This window comes from Diabrotica virgifera, chromosome 9 (assembly GCF_917563875.1).
Source record: "Diabrotica virgifera virgifera chromosome 9, PGI_DIABVI_V3a".
Taxonomy (NCBI): domain Eukaryota; kingdom Metazoa; phylum Arthropoda; class Insecta; order Coleoptera; family Chrysomelidae; genus Diabrotica; species Diabrotica virgifera.
In genome coordinates this window covers 104,629,532-104,649,439 of record NC_065451.1, presented here as the reverse complement: position 1 = coordinate 104,649,439, position 19,908 = coordinate 104,629,532, and the positions used below count along the sequence as shown (strand labels likewise).

General features: G+C 33.2%; 1 long non-coding RNA gene and 1 pseudogene across 1 annotated transcript; both read right to left on the bottom strand.

Annotated features, from left to right (window-relative positions):
• Positions 1-2,658: 2,658 nt before the first annotated feature.
• On the bottom strand, positions 2,659-4,928 carry LOC126891199 (uncharacterized; annotated as a pseudogene).
• A 7,844-nt stretch (positions 4,929-12,772) lies between these two features.
• LOC126892720 (uncharacterized) lies at positions 12,773-14,174 on the bottom strand. Its single transcript, XR_007700979.1, has 2 exons — positions 14,049-14,174; positions 12,773-13,588 (listed from the first exon to the last, which is right to left on the bottom strand). It is a non-coding gene; the product is annotated as an uncharacterized LOC126892720 (long non-coding RNA).
• Positions 14,175-19,908: the final 5,734 nt, after the last annotated feature.

Sequence of the window (19,908 nt, the reverse complement as noted above, 5' to 3'; positions counted from 1 at the left end):
CTCCTAAAGTTATAACATGAATAGTGTCTGATATATAGCCGAGAGATCGGCTTATTGGACCACCCGGTACTTGTGAAGTAGAGAGAAAATGATCCCCTGTTGGCAACAATTTCTGTTATTTTCGCCAAGTAACACTACTTGTCTACTGCTAGTCTATTATTGTACTTTCACTATATATGTTTTGAATTTATATAGTAATCTGTCTTTCTCTTCTATCTATATTCAACTAGAATTTGTTTATTTATTCTGAGAATACATTATTGAATCCTTGTATAATGTGGGATATATGTAGTTTCTTTTTTAGTTTACTTCTCAACATGTATTTTTTATATTTGATGTTAAAATAAATGAGTACGAGTTTTTCTCCTTTTAAATAAGTGTTTATTTGACAAAGCAATATAAAATTAATTACACATGTAAACAGCAATACATAATATACTATTTATGCAGATGACATAGTCCTCTTAACAAATAAAAAAAGTGAAGCTGTTTAGGAATTTGAAAGGTGAAGTAATAAAATTACTTTTACATCAATTTCGAAAAGTAATATTACCCCTCGTCAATTTAGATATTTGCAAGTGTTAAGTAATGGTAGCTACAAAATTTGGTCTGATACATATTAAGTATTTTAGGATATATATAAAAACAAAATAAGTAATAAAATAATGATAGTACTCATCTCAGAATAAAATTTAATCAACGCTGAGGTACCTGCATAAAAGTACACAAGAATACAACTATTACATTACAATACAACTGTTTCAAAATATTGGGCTGATAACAATATTACCAATTCGTGACAGGATTTTATGGAAGGATATTCGTTTGGTTTGAACCCACCTATTGGAAAAGGTAGACCAATAATTATTCATATTGGATCTGAAAGAGGATTTATAAATGGTGGTTTATTAAAATTTACTACAAGATCCACCGAAGATTATCACGAGGAAATAGAGCTATTTCAAGAATATTTCTTTCAGATGGTTAGTAACATACCACAAAATTCTGTCATAGTAATGGATAATGCTAGTAACCATTCTCGTTTAATTGAAAAACTACCAACTTTGGATTTATGTAGGCATTAGATACTTAATTAGTTAAAATGAAAAGAGATGACATTTGATAATACGATGGTTAAAAAAGAACTCATGAATAGCGTTCAACAACACAAACAAAAGTATAAAAATATGTAATCGATGAAAAAGCTAAAGATGGTGGAATAACTGTACTTCGTTTACCCTCATATAATTGTCAACTTAACTAACCTAAAGAGTTAATATGGGCACAAGTAAAGGGTGACGTAGCCAGAAACAACAATGCATACAACTTAGTTGATGTGAGAAGAATTTTACAGGAAGCTTTATCGAAAGCCACTGCAGAAAATTGGAAACTATGTACATTATAGAGCATGCAAAAAAGGAGGAAGGAAAGTTATGGAACTTAGATTTCGTAGTTGATGAATGCTTATTAGAAACCAATTGTCATTGCACCAAACAACAAAACTTCAAAGGATGATCATAAACAAAGGAGAACAGAATATAGCAAATTCAAATATTTGGGAGTGACAATAATTGATAAAGGGGAAGAGGAAAAATAAATAGAAAAGATACTACTAAAAGGAAGCAGAGCAATGGGATAATGAAAGTTATTTGACCAGTGGCATTGTATGCTTGTTACACTTGGACAATGAATAAGAAAGATGAAATGAAAATAGACATCTAGAAAACGAAAGTACTGCAGGGAATTTTTAGTGGAGTTAGGAGTGGAAAAAGAATAACAAATAATATGGAAAATCAGACCAGAAATATCATGAAAGATGTGGTTCAAAGTAATAAGCAGATTTGGATGGTAGGTATAAAAGTGCAGATTTGGATGGTAGGTATAGAAGTGCAGAATTGGAGGGAGAGAGTTAATGTCCAGCAGAGATAGAGAGTATTTTTTTTGTGGCATCTGATGCAATTTACTATTTTAGGTGGGAATAAAGCCACAATTTTAGTTTGCAATTAAATTTATTTTTGATTTCGATACGTTCGATTTCCACTTCGCAAGTCGTTATCAAAATGCAAAACATTTTGTTTTTGGTGCTTGGTAAAAAAAACTTCTAATTTAATTTTATCTGACTCATTTATATTAACAATTGAGGCCATGAGAGCCAGAGTGGCCTAACTGATATTTACATTCAAAGAAAATGATAAGAAACTAACAATGTTCGACTGTTTTAGTAATTGTATGTTGACCAATAATGATTCTTGGTCAACATACAATTACTAAAACAATCGAACATTGTCAGCTTCTGATCGTTTTCTTTGTTTATGTAAAGTAATGTAAATATCAGTTAGGCCACTCTGGCTCTCATGGCCTCAATTCAGACATTATATTATCCATTTTAAAGTAAATAACTTTAAATAAACGATGTTGCCAATACTTATCTATGAGTTGCGTTCCTGGGACGACTTTATTGAAAGATAGTTCATTCGAAAACATAAAATCAACTTAAGAATATCCATCAAAAAAATCATACCATGTGATTTGTTTTTAAAAATTTAAATCTCAAATAAATTTAACTTTAAACTTAAATTGTGGTTAAAATTCAAATAAATCAAAATTACATTGAAGCGAAGTTCCTGAAAAGATGAATAAATTGTATTGAACATACAATTATTCATCTTCTGAGGAACTGGTGTCACTGTCATCATTGCCAATTGAAATTATTAGTGGTTCTATGACACCATCCATGACACCATCTAGTTTACACATTTTTTCCTCTACTTTCAGGATGTGCTTAACACAATTTTGCCAATGTGTTGGAGTTACATTGTCCAGAGCTTGTAACAGAAGATTTTTTACTTCTTTCAGTTTATATGTTGTGTTTTTTAATGCCACTTCATTTTTCACTTGAGCCCAAATTTTCTCAATGGGATTCAACTCACAATGATATGTAGGCAACCGCAATACAATTTGACCATTTTTTTTAGCCATCTCATCAGTTACATACATATTATACTCATTTTTATTTAATCGTATCAGATGTAATAATTCTGACCTAACCATCTCCAAATTGAAAGGAATATTTTTTATTTTTAACCATTCCTGCATATCTTTCTTTTTTGATGATGTCGGAAATTTTTCTAATTTTCGGGTGTGGTATGCTGCATTATCCATTACAATAACAGCGTTTTTTGGTAATTTTTTCAGGATATTACTAAACCAATTTTCGAAAACAGATGCATTCATTTCTTCATGGTAATCTTCTGTCTTTCTTCCCTCAAAAAGTAAAAGTGCTTCATTAACAAAACCTAACTCTGATCCAATATGTAAAACTATGAGGCGTTTTCCTTTTCCTGATGGATTTCTCAAACCAGTAGACAACCCTCAATAAAAGCCTGTCTACGGTTTTTTATATCGCTGTCTACCCACACTTTCTCTTTGGTGTGACCGTCATTTACCCATGTTTCGTCAAGGTAATAAATTGGTTTACCTTGACTTCTGTATTCTTTTATAGAAGTTAGGTAACGACGTCTCCATCTTATGATATCATCACGTTCGATAAGATGACTTCTTCGACTTCTCTTCAAGTACCTACAAGATAATAAAATGTATATTTTGACCTTACCTTTATCTTTCTCCATACAAATTTTCATGTTTAAAACACTCATAAAATAGGTATATTATTATAATAAAAACAATTGATATTCCGCGATTATTTGGTATAAAAATACAAAAAAATGTAGGTTGAAGAAAGGTGAATTTCAAAGTTCAAAATCGGTATATATAAAAAAATGCATTTTCTCGACTTCCAATCGAGCAATTTTCTTCATTTTTTTTTAATTTGAGGTAACTCGAGTAGAGCCACCTAAATAGTGCATAATTAAATCCAAAATATGCTTTAGTTTTGTTATAATAAATTAATTTATTTATAACAATAAAACCACATTTTTTCCTATGTTGTAGAATGTTTTTTAGAAAAACTTACCACATGTGTACCTTATTAACGTTATAAATACAAATATTCTTATTTGAATGTTGTCTAATTCTTTAGACAATCTTTGTATAAACAAATTAAAAATTTTTGTTGATTTTTTTACCAGGCGGGGACTGATCGGTTTTAGCGGCTCTGATTTCGCTTCCGAAGAATATATTATGTCATCTGTGTTTTTATTTCCTTGATGAAATAAAGACTATTTAATTAAATAAAGATTGTTTAAATAATTATACAGCTTTCAAATGAAACAATTTGCATTTAGAGCGTCTACAACATAGGAAAAAATATAATCTAATTGATTGCCTAACTCAGACATAATATGAATATTTTTTGGGTTGCACTTATTATTTACTATTAATTGTGGCTAACCCATATTTACTTACTTAAAATTTATTTACTTCAAGAATTTATATAATGTTGAACGACACATGTTTGGAAGATCTGGGCGGTTGTTAACTTCACTTAAAATTTTATTTAAAGTGGGCATTTCGTTCTTGAAAAAGAAGCTGTGTACTATCTGTCGTACAGATATTTTAACTTTTTCATCATATCTTGAAAGTACAGCAGGTCTACCGCCAATATTTTAAGGACATCTTACAGTTCCAGTTTGCTTATATTCCTTAATGGTTCTGTAAATCGTTGAATTCGCAACACCTAAAATTAGAACATTACTTAGTAAGTCTTTGATTTTAACAATCGGTATTCTGAAAAACTTACCTGTTCCCTGCTTTATTTTTGCTACCATGGCTGTTATTTTCATTCCAGGATCATCAATTTTTATTTGTTTGTACATATTTATAATGAATTGTTTTTCATTTGATGATAAATGTCTACCCAAATTCACTCCGCGTTTTTTAGGTGGAGAAGGGCCATTACCACTAGTACTCGGCATTGAATCCATATTTTTATCGTAATGACACTAATATGACGCTAAATAGTTCTAAAAAGAACTTTTTTATATAAATGCAGACGAAAAATCAAAAAATTATAGGAATAACGCAAAAACACAAAAACTCGATATAATTTTTGAATTTTAAATAATAGTGTCAATTTCAGAAATGTCAATGTCATAATTTAGTGGAGTAAACTCGCCTGCCGTTGGACCAATTAGAAACAAGCATTACGGCGCGGTAAATTTGAATCACTCCTCTTGGTAAAAAAACAAACAATAGTGTCAAATACCTACTTCTGTAGGTCTACCCGTGGAATTAACAAAGTACAGTTTAATATACACCCTGTAAATACTTGGTTATAGCTATATCCAGGTGTACAAATGAGGGTAGAGGGAGGACCTAGATCTGTACAGAGATGGTAGGTACAGACACAGTATGGAGTATAAAAAAATATGGTATGTATAAAAGAAAGATATATTAAGGGTACTGACTTTCTCTGTCCTTGCTTACTCTGGTACTTGTAGGTGTCGGTTACTAGGACTGGCTACTGGTGCTGATTACTGGCGCTGGTTACTGATACTGGATACTGGTGCTTGGACAGCCACTGGTCCCCCAAATGTGTCCCCAGGAAGTTGGCCTACCCAGGAGAGAAAATACACTGTCAGCAGGGACTGTACGAGACAGAAGAAATAATAGAGGCTATAAGCCTAATATAGCTTTAAAGTTATTTACCTGAGGTTGTTATGCGGCCAACAGAGAAGGTTGTTGAGGTTATGCTCGTAACTGATTAAAATTTCCACCGGCACTACAAAATATACGGCCCCAAATCCGTCACTGGCAAAACTCTTCCAGACGCTAATTTTTTCACAAACTTGGACCGTATTTTCTAACCGATGGAAACAGAATTAGCCAACACACCGAGCACTGTCGTCAAGACCAAAAACCAAGATGGACAGACCGAATGTCATCCGTCTTACCTCAATGTCATTCGATCCCCAAACGAACATCGAAGTACACCAAGATTGACTCAGTTACGAGACAAGAACCTACACAAAGACCGTGAGCCAGAAAAAGACACACACTGTTCTATGTTCTCAGACATTCCTAAATCAAATCAACAGAACACAACCTGTTGCGAACGAAGCATCTGTTTTAAAATATCTACCATAGGCGTAACCAGGGGTTTTAAAGCATTTAAATATCTTTCAGTCCAACACATATAAATGAATTGTGGAGGTTAAACAAAAAAAAAACCGTAACACCCTTTATATCGGCACATTTCCCAAATGTATGCTTGTTTGTATGTTTGTTTTATTCTTAGATATTATCATGTATTTGGTCTGTTTGGTTTATTTTGGTTTGATGTATTTGGTTTATTTTGGTTTGATGTATTTGGTTTATTTTATATGTTTGTTATATGGTCATCTTTAGTCCATATTATTCACGGAAACTGTTTTGTTTAGTAGTAATTGGAGTTGTTGACCAGAGCCTGCCATAATCACGGTGTCATCTGCATATCTTGTGTTGTTAATAGATCTTCCGTTAATTATTATTCCTTCACTTTGAAATAGTAATGCTTCTTCAAAAATGGCTTCACTATATGCATTAAAGAGTAATGGAGACATAATACATCCCTGCCTAACTCCTCTCCTGATTTCAATTTCTGGACGGGGCTCGTTATCTATTACATTTTGTGCTCTTTGATTCCAGTTGGCTCCAGTTTAACGATATACCGAAATGAAACAAAAATCTACCGATATAGAAACTAGAAAAATGAAAATATAAAACTTTTAGTGAGACAAAATAAATAACTCGTTTCCAGAACAACGTATAAGAAACAGAGATGTTCGATATGTATCGATACAACGAGGTATTCATATTTTATATTTCTATACTCGAAATCATAATATCGTATCGAAAATCTAACGATGCATTATACAATTATACCTTTGCAACCTTTTGCAGCACTGGTTTAGGGATACTTTTGTAAATTACTGCTTGGTATTTCCAGATTAATTACCTAAAATTTGGAAGGGGTTAAAAAGTAGTTGAAAATAATAGATGCAGCCATTTAGTTAGTACATATCATTAGTTCAGTTTGCTCCCAGCTTTGGTGTAAGATACTGGTGCTGTGCGAATATTTTTGGATTATTTTGAGACAAAATGGCGTTTAATTCACAATCGTTGATTGTAGAAAACTGCGTTGTGAAATTAATAGAAGAAGTCTAGCAAAGACCTGCGCTTTATAAAAAAAAGTTTGAAAGAGTACTCGGACGCGAATATGAAGAAAAATTTTTGGGAGGAAGTTTGTGAAGCAGTTTTCGTTGATTGGAATGAGCTTAGTGCCGCGGACAACATAAAGAAAGGTATGCAACTATTGCTTTTAATTTTTATTTTATTCACGTCATACTGATTATATATATATTACATACTACATTTATATATTATTACATTGTTACACTTTGTTATATTGACACGGAATTGCACCTCCAGGAGAAATAAAGTATGACGACATGTACTGTCGCACGTTATTCATATTATTTCTTCCCCAGTTGTGTTCATTTATAGTTAAGTTATTCATGGTACCACTGTAGAGAGTTTCTGCGAAATTTATTCCATCTTTGATTCTTAGATAGTTATGCAGGATACAGTAAGCTTGAATAATTCGGACACAAAAATCGATATTGACCTCAATTGGCCGATGAAAACTACGCCATTTGTTAGCGAGAATCCCAAAAGTACACTCAACTATTCGTCGAGCTCTTGTATATCTATAGTTGAAAATTCGTTTGGTGTAGTTTAAATTTCGTTTTGCATAAGGATTTAATATATGATTCCCAAGTCCAAACTCTTCATCCCCTACGACAGAGAATGGAATAACATCTCCGTCGTCATCATTAGGCAATTACCTTCCGGAGGGAATATTTAATCGGTTTTTGGAAAGCCTTTTAACTATTTCTGATGTTTTAAATATTTCCGAATCACTAGCTGTTCCATAAGAACCAACGTCAATGTATACAAATTTATAATCTGCGTCTGTCCAAGCCATTAACACGCAAGAAAAGAACTTTTTGTAGTTAAAATATGATGAACCGGAATGTTTTGGCTGTTTAATCGGATATCGAAGTACAAAAAACTCGAAGAAGTACCACAAAATTTTTTTATGTTAAAAAGTCATACAAAGACGCCTTTCGGCTCATCACGAGCCATCATCAGCTTAAAATACAGGAACAAAGGCAAAGGACTGACCCACAATGTAATATGAGAATTATAAGCATGTGGTGACAGCGCCCACCTCAGTTAATGAACTTACTAGACCAGGAAGGAGGAAGAATCCACTAGTTTACATTATCTATTGTTCTATAAACTTCATTATTACGTGTTTTTTAAGATTTTTTAGCAATATGTTATAATTTGACTATAAAATTATTTTTGTAAAACTTCCACATTGGGAGGAACCATCTTGTGGACAGATCAGGTGTAGGAACTTTCCGGTGAAATGTCAAATTACTGTCAGTGATGACATAACATGTAGTACTCTAGGATGAAGTGTCATTAAAGGTGGTAAACTTTGTAACTAGAAGACCGCACAGACTAAGGAAAGAAAAAAGAAGATTAAACGTCAAATTTAATTTTTAAGATGATTGAACCGAGAAAAGATAAAACTGAAACTATATTAAAATGCGAAGGGGATTGAAACGACGAGGAAATGTCTAAAAACAATGATGAATAGCAATAACCGTTATTATTTGATAAGTAACTACTGAGGTGGACGAGACCAAGCAAAGTTTAAATAGAGGTAGGATAGTTTAAAAAAGATTCAATTAGGACAAAAACATATTAAGGTAGCACCATATAAATTACATTAAAATAATCATTCAGAATTAGCTATCGCAGTCAAGAGATGTAAATGTAAACTATAAAATATAAATCACAGTTTTTTGCTTCAATAAAATAGTTTAACAATACCGCAATAACACCCAGCTCACTCTAATATGGATACTTCTCTTCATGTTAATCCGGATATGTTTGCCATCTGTTGCTCGAATGATGTTGGGAAAATTTGTGCGACTATAGAATTCGTCTGCTATTTTAATCCAGTCGCCTTCTTGCTTGGCTGACATGTACAATGGTTGAAGCCTATTCCATATTTGCTCACATGTAGTTTTAGTAATATCTCGTATTGTAGAAGCTCCCATCAGATAGTCAAAAGACAATGCATTGAAACTAGCTCCGGTAGCTAGATATCTGCAAAGAAATAAATTTTAAAATCTATTATAAATTATTATCAATTATTATTACTATAAAATGATACCGAGTCAAAGCAAAGCTTATGTGGCCCAAACTTAAAAATAAACCGCTCGTCAAAAGTTAGGGGTATAGAAAACTATGCTCATTTTCAAGTTGATTGTTTCGTGAATATATTAAACGATTCCTCGTATTTTTTTTATTATTTTAGATTTTTCTTCAGTATTTACACAGTTGTGCAAAGGTTGTATCAAACTTCATTTTTGTACTTATACCGGGTGGAAGAAATGAAATGTTTTTCTTATGTTAAGTTTGTGACACCCTGTAGGGAGGACCAGGTACAAATGTATATACATCGGAAGCGTATTGTAGTCTTATGGTTTGTGAATTGGTCCAAAAGAATTGGTTTTTAGAAAAAGTTCTTATAAGAATAGCAAATTACAAAAAGATTCAAAAAGTAGAAAGTATAAATAAGATTACAAAATTTATTCTCATGAAGAGAAAACATAAAATATATCCTTACATTTTATAACCGTTTTTATAAAAAAAAAATCAAACATTATACCACAACAATATCCAGTTAGTTTTCATGAAACTTGTTTTTGAAACTATTTAAACTAGTAGCTTCTACTATGTCATTACTTAAACTGTTTCATTTGTCAAATTCTCGATTAAGGGGAAAGGCGCAAAATGTCACCTGTCAAAATTTTTAATGTGTTTTAAATGTATTATTTTTTTGAATCCTGAGAAACCTAATAAGTATTTTTGAAAAATTTAAATGCAGAATGAAAGACTACGTTATTTCCAAGTGTCGATAGTCCCTTAGAATAAATAAGAAGTTTTTTTGATGAAATATTTGCAATTAACCCTTAACTGGTGACTCTATTTTTAATTACATAAATGGTGACCATGAGTCTGATAGCCTCCTGGCTAAAAAAGCTGTATTACACAAAAATTTTAAAGTCATATTCCAAAAAAAATTAAACATATACAAACAAATATAATATACACACCCAAACTTATATGGAATCATCTGATATTTCTTAGTATTCCGTGCGATTTTGAAAAAACGAACAAACGAAGTCAAACAATATTTATTTTAAAGCAATTTAATAACAAATACATAACAATTAAATAAAACAATAAAGTATTTAACAAACAAATTGAAAGTGGTTGTTTTAAAGTCAATCGCATACAAAATTTCAATGTAAAACGAATGATGTTTAACTTGTTTTATTTTTTTTTTTTTGTATTTTGTGGTAGTCAGTGTTATCACCTCTAGTCCTTATGCAAGCTTCAGTTTGCGTGGGTACGCTCCTAATCAAATTATCAACATTTTGTTGTGGTAGGTTGCTCCATCCTTTAAAAGCAGCTTGTACTAGCCGTGCGGTGTTTTCTGGATTATCCCTGCGAGCTTTAATTTTTCTTTTAAGCATATTCCACAAATACTCTATAGGATTAAGCTCGGGTGAGCAAGCAGACCACTACAAACAAGGGATACCTTCTGCTTCAATGATGCCTTTAGTCACTCTAATGGTATGTAGAGGTCCATTATCATGCAATAAAATTAAATTTTCTCCTGTTGCACCTCTCAAGAGCCTGACTACAGGTTATCAACATACCTGTGAGCAGTTAAAGTTGATTGGATGAAAATTAAAGGAGTTTTTTTACGGATCACAATTCCTTTCCAGAACATTACACTTCCCCTTGTATATTTGTGAACAGATCTGACAGTTTTTGTTCTTGCTTGTCTTCCTCGACCTCTAAGTACACGATTTCGTGGGTCATCTGATTTTCCATCTGATTACATTAAATCCTGACTGTTTTTGAGAATAGCACATTTTGTAATTTCTCAATGTTCCAGTTTTGGTGGTGAAGACACCAATTTAGGCGATCAATCTTGTGCTGCCTGGATAACTCGGGACCTCATAACTGTCTCCTGGTGTATACTTCTTGGTACGAACTCTTCTTCTTATCGTTTCAAGTGAAACAGTTACACCTGTACCTTCCAAAAGCTGCTGGTGAGAAATGGTTGGGTGTCTTCCAGCTGATTAGACAATTAAACGATTGTGGAGAGCCGTTATTACTTTTGGCGACTTTCCCTTGGTTTATTTTTGAGCTTTCCTAGTTCCTGTTACCTAGCATATGTTTTGGACAGAACGCCCTGTATTGCGCCTAGCTCTGCAGCTATGTCCATCTGAGAACATTACTTTCTCCACAAGACCAATAATATTTCCTCGTTGTAAGTCTATAACCCTACATGAGGCATATTTTCGTTTTTGGACGCAAAAGTTAGTTTATTTATTTTCGTTCAACTTGCAACTCAAGCAAGTAATCTATACCGTACCGGGCTGTACTATCCGATTGTCTTATATATTTGTTTATTTTCAATAAAAACCTTTAATCTTCGCAACAATAACAAGTTTTTTCAAAAGAAATAAATATTACTTTGAAATACATGGTGATTCCATATAAGTTTGGGTGTGTGTATATGTATGTTTAAAAATAGGTACATTTTATATAAAAAATTATTAAAAACAACATAATTGCAATTCTGCACAAAACCTGCAAATCTCAAAAAACGTTAAAAATCTATTCTACCCTGGTACAATTTATACAAATTTTTCGAGAACATTGCAAACATATGGGTTTTTGACACGTTGTGCATAAATATGCAGTCTTTCTTCTTAGTTTGGATGGACAGATCTAGCAATATTTTCTTATTTCAAGCTTTTTTTCTTCGTTAGCCTTATTTTCGGGAATATCAAGGATACTTCCGATCATTTCCTTCAGCTGCCTTTGTAATGTTGGCATTTCATATCTTCTATGCAAATGTGAGGAAACGAGTTCATCGGCCAGGGTTTCTGTAAATTTGAATCTAGTCCAATTATTTTCGGGAATCGAAGTAAACAATGTATGAATTTACTCCACGTACGTCTACTATTTTATAGAAAATAGCCACGGGCCATCTACGTGTTCTGCGGCTACAGGAATATTTTACACACTTTTCATCCAACGCGTCTACACCCCCTTTGGTCAAGTTGTAAAAATAATTTATTTCTGGTAGTCCATTATTTGCATCTACTTCTATGGAATGATGCACGGAAGAAATTAATATCACAGCTTTATTTTTCTTAGTTGTACGGGATAAAAGTGTTAGGTCTTTGGTAAATCCATACAAAGTGTCGCCTTCATTACGATTTGGTCGCGGAAGGAACTGTGGAGGAATTTTTTTTATTTCTTCGCATTGTGCCAATGTAAGTGAGTTTATGTTGTTGTAGATTGTAACAAAAACGAGGTTTTGTTGTGGCAGAATAGATATAGCTTTAAATTATAATTACTTATTTATGGAAGTTTCCTCAAAATAGGCTAGCTGGAAATTGAAGAGACTAAACAGTAGGGCTCAGGGAAGGATCAGGCCGTATTTGCACGCCCTAGTAAGACGGTACCTAATGAAATACTGGAATGATAAAGAAAATAAATGAATATAAGGAGTAATGAAAAGAAAGGGAACTACTGACCAAGAAGATATTCAGAAGTAGTGTTGAGCGCCAGGGAAGAATTCTTCTCCACGTGACCTATATTGCTGTACCTAACTGATACTATTAAAATGGTACTATTAAAATGGTAGGATAATAAAACATATAAGTATGTACAACCACATTTAATAAAAAAACCTATATACCCTATATACAATTTTTACACTAGCTAATTATCCGACGTACTAGGCTAGTACACTGCTGTCGATAATGCAGGTTTTACAGTAGAAAAAAAATATGTAATGAATTTAGTATGAATAGGTATTTACCTTAACAACTTATTATTAATGAGGGTTACAATATTGGTTGACAATACCGTATCTAATCGGAGGTGACAACATCCGACAACTGGAATAACTATTATTAAATAGGATATGACCTAGATACTGTGCACATTATCTTACATATGGTTTATAAATCCCAGGCTATTTTAAATAAATTAAATAAGGGTGAAATATAATAAAAATTGTTGAAAAATATTGAATATTACGTTAATTATGGTTAAGAAAAAACAATGAGGGTATATTATTATTAGAGTGATTTGAAAGTTATTGATACGAAGAGAAAAAAAAATAGTAAAATTGGAAGTTATTATTAAAACAAATTGACATGCAAATTTAGTTATATAAAAACCTGTCCCTACAAAAAGTAGGCGGATTGCTTCTTCCAACCTTCGGTGAAGATGATGAGGGGAGAGCCAAATAAGGTATCCTCTGGTTCCCAACCCTAGGGAGGTACTCCACACCAACAGGAAGGTACGGCAAGCAGGTAGCTGCCCAGTATCGGAAAACTCAACTTTTATTCCACAAAAACCAAACAAAACATCCACATTCCATCCAAAATATCCCCAAAATGATTATGTATTCCAAAAAAACAAATTAAAGTATGATTGACTTAATTTTCCATCTTCTTATTTTCTTCCGTGGCTAAAAGCATAAGAATCTCCTATTAGCTGGTGTTCCTTAAGTACACAAAAAACAGGGCATATAAGAAAAACCTTATAAAAATTTCTAGAAAAAATTACCGAAAAAAGAGGAGCTATTGACATTTATAAGTAAGTGTCATTAACCTTGAACAAAAATGGAAATGTAAAGAAATGGAAGGACATATGAACCAAGAAGATATGTATATATTGCAATAAGGGATTACTTTATAGACGTAGATACTAAAAGGAAATGAAAAGTGTCATTACTTCAGAAACTATTTTGAACTGGAAATTTAATTTTAAAGAATTTTTCTTGTAGAAACATGAATTTGATAGTGAGATTGACTCGTTAAGACCTGATGTTTTATATTCATAGAATAACAATTATAATATTACTATAAGTATTGTATTGAGAATGAGAACCATGTTTTTTTTACAAGAATACTTAATAGCCGACTTACCCACTGTTTTCCAAAAGGAAACTTGGAAATAAAACTCTTCCTCTCACCGCACAAATCCAAAACAAAAAATAGCTCCTTCCAAAATAAACCAATCTTATAATAAATGAATATTTTAACTAAATATTGTATTCTTGAAACAGTGACCACGGAAAAATTTACTTGTTCATCCAACCAGTTTGAAAATTGAAGTGACAATCCTCTCCGATGGGCGATATGACATGCCCCTCCGTCGGAAGCCGTACAGCCACAAGCTAAGACCAGAATTCCCCAAGCGTAGTACCAACCTTCTATTATATTTGGTCACAAATCTAGGTAACCCGTTCTAAGCACGAACGCATAACTGGTTGCATACTTATTAGGTGGCTTATAGGAATACATATAATAATATCGTAACGATGGCACTCATCGTTACATTCCCCCATTACTCGGAAAAAAATTGATCTTAGGAACAATTTTTTTCCATATATACTTATAAATACTTAATGCAAGTATTCATAGAGAAAAATCACACGCTGTGGGATCCAACACAGGCGTGAACAAACCAAATAGCAAAAATATAGTGCGAACCTATGATTACTTCACTACTCTAAACTAACCTATCGTAGGACATCGTCCAAACTCGTAGGACCAGTCCTCTGATATATATCCTAAAGACCAAATTGTGTTCCAGTTGATTTAGTAGATTTATATAAAACCCCAAATTATAGTCAACAAGAACACCATAACCACAATATTCGAATACAAAACTTAATATAACCTATACGACGACTAACTTACTCACACTTACAGCTGACTCGATCGATTATACCTAACCGCAAATTATGAGTCATGTAAATGGGGTTGTCTTAATGACCAATATATCACATATGGTACCAACATACATAGTTAAGGTTTATTATAACCCTTTGCTAAATTTCATAATTCAGATAAATTCTAATCAAAAAAATGTCGAATGGGACGAGTAGTACAAACTGTTCTATCGATGGACAACAGATTTAAATAGAGCATATCCAAAGTGAACAGTCCGTAGAAATCTCGTAGCCAATTCTCAACATGCAAAAAAAATAGACCACAGTATAACCTAACCTAAATATAAGAGTCATTAACAAGAAAGGGGAAAATTTATTGTAGCAAGACTTTTATCCTAAATTGATCCGACAGTGGACAACAGATTTATAGGGAAGCATATCCAAGGTGGAACAATCAGGCAGATTTAATTGAGCAATGCTACACTTAGCGCTAAATGTACTAATGATGATTACATATTTGTTACCATGACCCTAACTCAACTGATCATCAGATTTGTATCAGATTCAATGGGAGATCTATCTAAGGGTAACTAATCGAATAGTTGACCTAACAGAAGTTAGCTTACTCTGGGATTCTCTAACTATAGCTATAGCTACAACAGATTGATAAGAATGGCCAGAAGAAGCTAACCAATATTTCGAAGTCATCTCTCATGAAAGAATTCAAGAAGTCACATATTAATAACTCTTATAAATAAATCCAATTATGGAAATACTAGAGAACAGGTAAATCAATTTCTAAAGAAACGGCAGATTAAGAAAATGTTCCCTAGTTACTCACAGAGAACAGGATATTGATCCTGACCCTAAGGTACATATGAACAAAAAAAAATTTAGTTCCTCGGAAAGATGATGCTTGAACAAAATAATCCCTCGGTGAATACAAAAGCTACAATATTTCAATATAGTAAAGAAGTTACCATCATTATCAGAATAATAAAATAGTAAAACTTAAGAAGGATAGATAAACATACAAGTTAAGACTAAGTTTCTTCAGAATGAATGTAAACTGAAAATCGAATAAGAATGCCTAGTGCATGATTAAAATGATGATTAAACATTCTATCATAAAGATTCCGCATCTGAACTAATTGAGGTATGGCTTGGAACTAGACAACTGTGAGCAATGAAATCTGCTTCCTATCAGGTGCACAGTCGATAAGCAACAAGTCTCGAACCCACGTATTTGCATAGCCAAGCTAGGCAAACCACTTTCCTAAGAAATGTTCACTACAAGAAATAATGAAATGGTTTCATAGTCTTTGTCATAAATTTAATCTCAATTAACTTTATCAAAATTTGGACACATGAAGTATGACTTTGGAATCACACTGTATACTAAAATTGCATTTACCCAAACAAATATCACAATGACTTCTTTAGACAAATTAAGCTAATGTACCAAGGAATCATGCTAAGCACTGTTCCATTAACTTTCCAGTAGAAACTACAAAATCAAACACAAAACTAAACCTATTTGGTAGATACACTAATCTACAAGTGATGACATATATAAGCATAATCACATACAAGGTGTTAACAGTTCCATACCAGTTCAATATTAAGCCCATCTAAGCTAAATCTCAATAATAAACTAATGACATCTCAGATACATAGAATATGGAAAGCTAGAAAGACTACTATAATAGATAAAACATAGAGTCCCTATCTGGTGACTAAAATCAAAATCCAATCGTTAACCTATTCATTGAACAATCGAGTATTTCTAAAGTTTAGAAAGAGGAATTAACTTGATCAATATTGTTAAGTTAATCTTCTTCTTCTGATGACGAAGTTTCTAAGTCGTTGACAGTATTATCTGGTAATAAGTCCTTTATATGAAATCGACCAAGTTTCCTGTTGGACGAACTATCTTTTAATTCATATATTAAAGGAGAGATTACTTTACTGACAACACATGGGACATATTTCTGACAAAATTTGGCAGAAATAGCATCACCTTTACTTGACTTAACAAAATTACGTTTTAATACCCGATCACCAACAAAGAATCGCAAATCTCTTTTCCTCAAATTGTATTGACTCTGTGACTTAAGGTAAGAAGATTTTAACTTCTTTCTGATGTCTGCAAATATTGGAGGCAAAGTCTGAATATCATCTAAACGATGAAGCTTCTCAGAGATCTGAGGGAGATTTGTGGAATTGTCCGAAATTAAACCAAAATAATCACCAGACAAAGCAATATTCCTACCAAAATTTAAATAAGCTGGAGAACATTGAGTAACTTCATGGACCGAAGTTCTTATGGCTTGAGCTATTGAGTGAATATACTGGTCCCAAGCTCTGTGATCTGGATATGTGTATGATCTAAGGGCTGTTACAATACTGCGGTTCACTCGCTCACTATGATTAGCTTGCGGATGGTATGCAGCATTATAAAAGATCTTCTGAACTTTGTATTTAGTTAGAAGGTCTTTAAAAGCCTTAGACACAAATTGAGGACCATTGTCACAAGACACAATTTGGGGAATACCAAACAACAAAAAGACTTGTTCCTCCAAATATTTCACAATGGCAGGGACAGTGGCATTCCGAAGAGGAAAAACTAGTGGAAATTTTGTAAAGTAGTCCACAACCACCAAACAATAGGTATAGCCATTGTAGCTACGAGGATATGGTCCAATCAGATCCATGGATATCATCTGCCATGGGAAGTCAATGTTCCTAAAAGTACCCATTAATCCAGCTTGTGGCATAGTACTTGGCTTGCAAGTAGCACAAACTTTGCATCTAGAAATATATTTCTTGATATAGGTGCGCATGCCAGGCCAATAATATAATTCTGCTATCCTACTAAATGTTTTATAAGAACCAAAATGACCAGATGTCACATTATCATGAAATGTACGAAGAATTTCATCCCGGTTTGCTGTTGGGACAACAATCTTCCAATCAGACATATTAGACAAAGCTTCTACTGAACTAACAACATGCTTATAAAGGATATTATTTTCTACTTTAAAATCAGGATACTGATCAGGTTCTTGGGTAACCTTTTCCACCATTTTCTGATACCATGCATCCGGAACTAAAGTGGATAAGTCAAGAAGATTGACATCAAACGTTCGAGACAAAGCATCAGCTACTACAACCCCATTTGCCTTACGATGGACGATATTATAATCAAAGGCTGACAACTTACAAATCCATCGAGACAAACGTTGGGATGGGTTACGCATAGAATGCATCCAGAGTAAAGAACTATGATCAGTAATAAGGGTACACTTACGACCTTCTAAATAGTAGCGGAAAGCCTCCAAGCCATGAATAATAGCAGGGAGTTCACGCTCTGTAGTGGAATAATTTTTCTGAGCCTTATTAAGCTTCTTACTAGTATATGCTATGGGGTGTTCAGAACCATCTTTCATCTGAAAGAGTACGCCACCTGAAGCGGTGTTTGAACAATCCGTCATGAGGTAAAAGTGTTCACTGAAATCAGGTGAAGTCATGACCGGAGCACTGGTAAGAGCTTCCTTCATGCGATGAAAAGCATCATCGGCTTCAGGAGTCCAGGTGATAGTCTGGCCCTTTTTCCTATTCTTAAGGAGGTCAGTAAGGGGTGATAATAAAGTAGAATAAGAAGGCACAAATCGACGATAGTAACCACACATGCCCAAGATCCTACGTAATTGTGTAGTAGTTTTAGGAATGGGGAAGTCCTTAATAGCGGTTACTTTATCAGGGTCTGTTCTCAAACCTTGATGATCAACAACATATCCTAGAAATTTCAAATTAGGACGACAAAAATTACATTTCTCTAAATTAACAGTGAGATTAGCCTCTTTAAGGCGTGAAAATAACTTCTCTAATATCTCAATATGTGAGGAAAAATCAGGAGTAACAACTATAATGTCATCTAAGTAATAAAATACAAATGGTTCAAGTTGTGGACCAATAACCAAGTCCATTAGACGACACATTGTTTGTGGAGCTGAAACTAGACCGAAAGGCATTGTGACAAATTGAAATAACCCTTTACCACTGACAGCGAAAGCAGTATACTTCTTACTCTCTTCGCTTAACGGAATTTGTAAGAAGGCTTTGGATAAATCGATCGAAGAGATATATTTGGCATTCTGAAGTTTGCTAAGAATTATATCTATCCGAGGGATGGGATAAGCATCTCGATTAGTAGTGATACTATTAAGTTTGCGACCATCGAAGCATACTCGGAATGATCCATCCTTCTTATTTGTCATCCATAACGGCGAACAATACGAAGAATTTGACTGTTCGATAATGTTTAGAGAGAGCATCGAATCAATTTCTTTACCTAAATCTGCTTGCCATGCCTGAGGTATGGGATATTGATATTGTCTAAACGGAGTTGAAGTGTTCACTTCGATAGTATGAGATATTAAATGTGTACGGCCTAATTTATCTTTGGAAGAGATAGAAGAAAATTTAGAGATAATATTCTCTAACTGGTTTTGTTCTAAGCTAGACAAACTAGAGAACTCACGAATGGCACTTACAGTTGCGACATTAAAGGAAGATATAAATAACGAAAAATCTGAACAGTTTAATGTACTATTAAATGCATTTAAGAAATCCATGCCAAGAATTATAGAATTTTTAACTGAAGGGATAACATAAAATGTAATCATTTTCCGAATATTGGCAACTACGATTTCTGTGTCAAATTTACCTGTAATTGACTGGATTGCACCATCTGCAGTAGAGACTTGTAAAGAAGAAATAGGCACAACATTAATATCAGTATTTTCTAGTAATTTCAGCGAATACGAACCTATTAAAGAAATGTTCGAGCCACTATCTAATAGAGCTAAACAAGATTGTCCTAAAATTTCAATTTCAAGATAAGGTCGGTTATCATTATGTTTCCTAACTAATAACGAATTTATATCAAAATCCAAAATATCTGATTTATTTTCAAAATTATCTGGTATTAACATAGACATATTATTATTATTTACAAACGTACAACCTGGTATAGAATTTGGAACTGTTTCCTCGTCTTGATTATGCTTATTACTAAAATTCCAGCTTAAGACTGGAGGGGATAATCT